Here is a 6,484-nt window from a genome sequence, read left to right as displayed (position 1 = left end):
CATCCCCAGGTATACCTCTGAGGCATTTATCATACTGCACTTTAATTGCTTTGTGTTCTGGTCTCTCTCCCCCTCTAAACTTCAAAGTCTTTGATTTTTTATTTTTACTTTTACATTTATTTATTTTTGAGAGACAGAGCACAAGTGGGGGAGGGGCAGAGAGAGAGGGAGACACAGAACTGGAAGCAGGCTCCAGGCTCTGAGCTGTCAGCACATAGCCCGACACGGGGCTCGAACTCATGAACTGCGAGATCATGGCCTGAGCCAAAATCAGGTGTTTAACCGACTGAGCCACCCAGGCACCTCCCCCCCCCCTTTTCTTAATGCATCATTTTTATACAGGCTACATAGTAATTCATTGCATGGATACATAAAACCAGTAACTTGAACAAAAAAGAGATTTGACACATCCAGTGATCAAGGGAGTAAGAAGAGCTCAGCCTTAGGACACCTGGGTGGCTCAGTAGGTTAAGCGTCCAACTTCAGCTCAGGTCATGATCTCACAGTTCGTAGGTTCGAGCCTGGTGTCGGGATCTGTGATGACAGCTCAGAGCCTGGAGCCTGCTTGGGATTGTGTCTCCCTCTCTCTCTGCCCTTGCCCCTCCCCAACTTGTTCTCTCTTTCTCTGTCAAAAATAAATAAATAAATAAACATTAAAAAAAAAAAAGCTCAGCCTTGAACTATGGGAAAAGTCAGGGTACAGTGGCAAGTAAGGGACTCTACCAAAGAAGGGACTTTACTTCTGGCCTATTTATAGCATAGAAAACAGTGACCCAAGAGTGAAATCGAATTGAGCCAACTGATAAATGTGAGACCTTCCCACTAGATTAACTTAGAGAGCCCTGAAGCAGCCAATGCAGATTGCACACAGCCACAACCACCAGGAACAAGTGAAAGCAGCAAGTGCATGGGCCACATTGATCTTGGAGGAGAAAGTCCCACAGGTTTCCCAGTGACGAGAGAAAGTTACCCAACCAAGTGCTGATGAAATCCTACCAGAAGATGTTTCGAGGTCCATCACGGCTCATCCTCAGCACCCCAGCCGCTTTCGCTTTCCCTATCCGCTTCTCCTATACAGAGACAAGACTGTTTGCCCTGTCGCCCTATCTCCTTTCTGAGAGTCCTCACCCAGCCTAACAATTCCATCTTATTTCCTTCTTAATTTCTTATAACCCCCATGTGTTCCGCTCAGACCGCCAGTGTCAACAAAAAGATGATGTTCTGCATAGAAACTGTTAAAATGGGCTGTACTGTCTTGATGGCCTCTACCGATTCCAAAACACAGCAAGAACCTGTCCATGCCCATTTATCTTCACCGCCATGTGAGAAGTGGGTGTTCGTGGCTCTGTCTGCTGCTCAGGCCAAGTATTCTTGTAAATAAAATAAATATAAATAAGCTTAGAGGCACAACTTGCTTGACAGAAATCCAGTGAGTGGTGATTCAAGAAGTAACAAGGTTTGTAGTCAAAGTTAAGTCCTTCAACTGGCAACTTCAATCTGGGATTCTGTGTGGTGCCAGGAAATCTGAACGTTGCGTTATTTGAATACTACTCAACAACGTTCATTAGTGCTTTTTTTTTTTTTTTTTTTGCTCATTGGTGCTTTTTAAAACGTTTGAATATTCGCTGTGGGTTATGGTCATCTGTAAATACTTGCACAGAAGAAATGCAAAGAGAGGAGATGTGAATGTTGCAGAATAAATACACTGACACGAAATCAGAAACTGATCTAAAACCAGAATTTGCAAAAGTAATACCAATTTCAACACTAAAACCAAATTGTTATAAATGGAAATGAGCTTGTATGAAGCAACATGAACCCTAATGCCTAACTTACAAATGCTTTTGGGTGCGTTTTTAGCAATTCAACTGATACCAATGCAAACACAAGCAATTTCTTTTCTACCTGGAATATCTGTCATTAAACAAAAATTGCGACTATTAGGGCAATTAATGCTTTGTGTGTTTAAAATTTTCGTTTTAAGAATGCTATCTTATTTATTTTTTAATAATTTTAAAAAAGTTTTTATTTATTTATTATTGAGAGAGAGAGAGCACAAGCTGCGGAGAAGCAGAGAGAGGGAGACACAGAATCCAAAGCAGGCTCCAGGCTCTAAGCTGTCAGCACAGAGCCGCACATGGGCTCAAACCCCCAGACGTGAAATCATGACCTGAACCGAAGTTCAGACACTTAACTGACTGAGCCACCCACGTGCCCCAAGAATGCTACCTTTTAAATACTAAATATTTGGGGCGCCTGGGTGGCGCAGTCGGTTAAGCGTCCAACTTCAGCCAGGTCACGATCTCGCGGTCCGTGAGTTTGAGCCCCGCGTCGGGCTCTGGGCTGATAGCTCAGAGCCTGGAGCCTGTTTCCGATTCTGTGTCTCCCTCTCTCTCTGCCCCTCCCCCGTTCATGCTCTGTCTCTCTCTGTCCCAAAAATAAATAAATGTTGAAAAAAAAAATTAAAAAAAATACTAAATATTTGTAGCATCCTCCTTCAATTTTTTACATAGTTTTTATTTGGCATTTCTTTTGTGTTAACTTTTTAGATTGTCTCTTAGGACTTTCTATCAACAAATGACTATATCAAGTACAGATCATGTTTCCATGTTATTGAAATATATATTTTTGGGGCGCCTAGGTGGCTCAGTCGGTTAAGCGTCCGACTTCAGCTCACGATCTCGCGGTCCGTGAGTTCGAGCCCCGCGTCGGGCTCTGGGCCGATGGCTCAGGGCCTGGAGCCTGTTTCCGATTCTGTGTCTCCCTCTCTCTCTGCCCCTCCCCCGTTCATGCTCTGTCTCTCTCTGTCTCAAAAATAAATAAACGTTAAAAAAAATTAAAAAAAAGAAATATATAATATTTTTTAAAAAGACTTTTAAATTCTATTTATTTATTTATTTATTTAAGGCTCCACGACCAATGTGGGGCTTGAACTCACAACTCTAAGATCAAGAAGCACATGCTGTACTGACTGAGCCAGCCAGGCACCCCGAAATATATAATCTTGTCACAATTTGTTGGTTTACAATAATGATAAATGTGCATTTATTACATTGCTTTTTTTTTTTTTAAGTTTATTTGAGAGAGAGAGAGAAAGACAGCACTCAAGTGGGGGAGAGAGAGAATCCTAAGCAGGCTCCAGGCTCTGCTCGGAGCTCCATGTGGCCCAATCCTGGGATCCTAAGCCTGGGATCATGACCTGAATGGAAATCAAGAATCGGACGCTCAGCTGACTGAGACATCCACGTACCCCTACATTGCTTTTTTAAATTTTAATTTATTTTAATTAATTTATTTTTTTAAATATTTATTTTTGAGTGAGTGCAAGCAGGGGAGGGGCAGAGAGAGAGAGGGGGAGGGAGGATCCAAAGTGGGCTCTGCGCTGACAGCAGAGAGGCTGATGTGGGGCTTGAACTCACGAACCTGAGATCGTTACCTGAGCCGAAGTCGGACGCTTAACCGACTGAGCCACCCAGGCACCCAGTACATTTTTTTTTTTTTATAGCAAGCCTCTGAAACTTTTAGTAGACACCTATCACAGAAAACTGGTGCACTGTTTATTATCATGATCACTTATTATTATTGTTACTTAAGATTTTTTTGTTTTTTTAAGTAATGTCTACACCCAACATGGAGCTCAAACTCACAACCCTGAGATCAAGAATCACATGCTCTACTGACTGAGTCAGCCAGGCACCCCAATCATTCACTATTACTTAAAACATGCAAAGGGCTCCTGCGTGGCTCAGTCACTTGAGTGTCCAATTTCCGCTCAGGTCATGACCTTGTGGTTCATGGGTCAAACCCCACGTTGGGCTCTGTTCTGACAGCTCAGAGCCTGGAGCCTGCTTCAGATTCTACGTCTCCCTCTCTCTCTGCCCCTCCGCCACTTGAGCTCTGTCTGTCTCTCTCTTTCAAATGAATAAAATTAAAAAAAATTTTTTAAAGAATATAAAGCATGCAAATAAAGTGTTTTAAAAAATACAGAATTGCTGGTGCTGGGTGGCTCAGTTGGTTAAACGCCCAACTTTGGCTCAGGTTCGAGCCCCATGCCAGGCTCTGTGCTGACAGCCCAGAGCCTGGAGCCTGCTTTGGATTCTGTGTCTCCCTCTCTCTCTGCCCCTCCCCTACTCATGCTCTGTCTCTCAAAACTGAATAAACGTTAAAACAAAACACAGAATTGCTTGTAATATCAAGAATTTCTAGGAATTTCTATTCCTTTTTTTTTTTTTATAAATTTCTTTTTAACGTTTATTTATTTTTGAGACAGAGAGAGAGCATGAACAGGGGAGGGGCAGAGAGAGAGGGAGACACAGAATCTGAAACAGGCTCCAGGCTCTGAGCTGTCAGCACAGAGCCCGACGTGGGGCTCGAACTCACGGACCGTGAGATCATGACCTGAGCCGAAGTCAGACGCTTAACCGACTGAGCCATCCAGGCGCCCTATTCCTTTTTTATTTTTTTTATTTTTTAATGTTTACTTATTTAATTTGAGAGACACAGAGACAGCACGAGTGGGGGAGGGGCAGAGAGAGAGGGAGAGAGAGAATCCCAAGCAGGCTACGCAGCACTGTCAGCACAGAGCCCAATATGGGGCTCGAACACTGGAAATCGAGAGATCATGACCTAACCCAAAACCAAGAGTTGGATGCTTAACTGACTGAGACATCCAGGCACCCCAGGAATTTCTATTTCTTATTCCGGAATCCTGAGGATCGGCTCTAAGGTAATTTTTTTTTTTTTCCCTAGGGGAAAGCGCGAACGCAGTCCCCCACTACCACAAATTATGCGGTAGAGTTTCCCACATTTGGGGAAATCGCAGAGGTCAGCACACCCGGAGTGCAATGGATAAGCCTTGCCCTGGGAAAACCACCTTCGTGATGATCATGGTATCTCCCCTGCCAGGTAAGTATCTAAGATAATTTTTGAAGCTGGTCATGGGCACGTAGTAGGTCCTAATACTATTGTATCTGTTGTCATATGTGTTTACGTTTTTCTGTAATAAGTAAAACAAAACTGGATCATGCTACATTCCTGCCCAAACTCTACCAGTGGCTTTCTAGTGCCCTTAGGATAAAAGGCAACCATGTAATCGCCCTTTAAAGCTTTCATAGTTTTTGAGCCTCCCAACCTCCCTGGCTCCAGTGCGTCTCACTTTCCCACTACTTTCCAGCAACACTTGCCTGCTCTCAGTTCCTCAAACTCAGCAAACACTTTCCTAACTCAAGCCCATGCTGCTCACCTCGAATACTCTTCCTGTCATTATTTCCTAGGCTAACTCTTACTCATCTTTCAATGGGAGTTCCTCTTGGAGGCCTCCTTGGACGGCTTCCTCCCCCCTTCCACCACCCAATCTAAATTAAAAATCTGGCACAATTCCTTCATAGCGCTTCCCACAGTTTGTAGTTATATTTATGCACTTACTGGTTTAGTGACTATCACCCTCACTATATGGTAAAGGCAGGGAGTTTTTCCCACCCTGTTTTGTCTGCAGCTAGTACACATGGTCCAAAATAGGGCCACAGTAAATACTAGTTTAAACAATCCCAGCTGTCAAGGGAGGTAGATAGATAGCCCTTAGGAATTACAGCCAAATTCTTCTTAGTGAATATATGACTCTCAGTGATCACCAATTTTTTTTTTTTTTTTTGTATCCCTCACAAACCTACCTAAGAATCTCACCCAAGATCAACAATGAGCTTGCTACTTGCTGTTTCTGGAGGCTACCTTTCTTCCTAGCAGCTTTCATTAAATCTAAAGTGGATCCTCCAAGGTTGGCAATAGAAGGAAAATAAGCATAGGAGATGTAAGAGACATAGTAACCAACTGCAATTTGCCTAGACTTTCACATCTGACTTTGGTCCCAAGATTTAGGGTTTGTCTGTTTGTTTTTTCCATATTACTATAGTTTATTATTTACCTTGGGTCAAGATTTAGTTTTTGGTGCAAATACAAGGGAGGATTTCACTACAGACCCTACAGATATTAAAAAGACAACAATGGAACATTATGAAAAATTTTACACCAATAAAAATTTAAAAACTTGATGAAATGGATACATTCTTAGAAGGACACTAATGATCACAACTGACTCAAGAAGAAATGAAATACCTAAAGAGTCCTATATCAATTAAATAAATTGGATTGGTAATGAAAAATCTTCCCTTAGGCCCAGATGGCTTCATTGTTAACAAAATACTAGCAAACTGAATTCAGCAGTACATAAAAAGGATAACATGGCCTTCCCAAGTGGGTTTATCCTAGGAATGAAAGATGGTTTAACATTGGAAAATCAATTAATGTAATTTATCATATTAACAGAATAAAGGAGAAAAACCATATGATTATTTCGATAGATACAGAAAAGGCATTTGGCCAAATCCAAAACCATTTTATAACAACAACAACAACAAAACTCTCACTAAGGTTTCTTTTGTCCAAGATTCATTTTGTGTATAGCCTAGCTTCCATGCTTTTCACTGTG

The 6,484-nt window shown here is 42.1% G+C and overlaps 1 non-coding gene across 1 annotated transcript; it reads right to left on the bottom strand.

The window, feature by feature from the left end:
- Positions 1-4,746: 4,746 nt before the first annotated feature.
- Positions 4,747-4,913, bottom strand: LOC121035669 (U1 spliceosomal RNA). Its single transcript, XR_005793015.1, has one exon. It is a non-coding gene; the product is annotated as a U1 spliceosomal RNA (small nuclear RNA).
- Positions 4,914-6,484: the final 1,571 nt, after the last annotated feature.

This window comes from Herpailurus yagouaroundi, unplaced genomic scaffold (assembly GCF_014898765.1).
Source record: "Herpailurus yagouaroundi ecotype Mexico unplaced genomic scaffold, PumYag 161, whole genome shotgun sequence".
NCBI lineage: Eukaryota > Metazoa > Chordata > Mammalia > Carnivora > Felidae > Herpailurus > Herpailurus yagouaroundi.
Note: the sequence above shows the minus strand (reverse complement) of the source record. Positions and strands in the feature narration are given on the sequence as shown.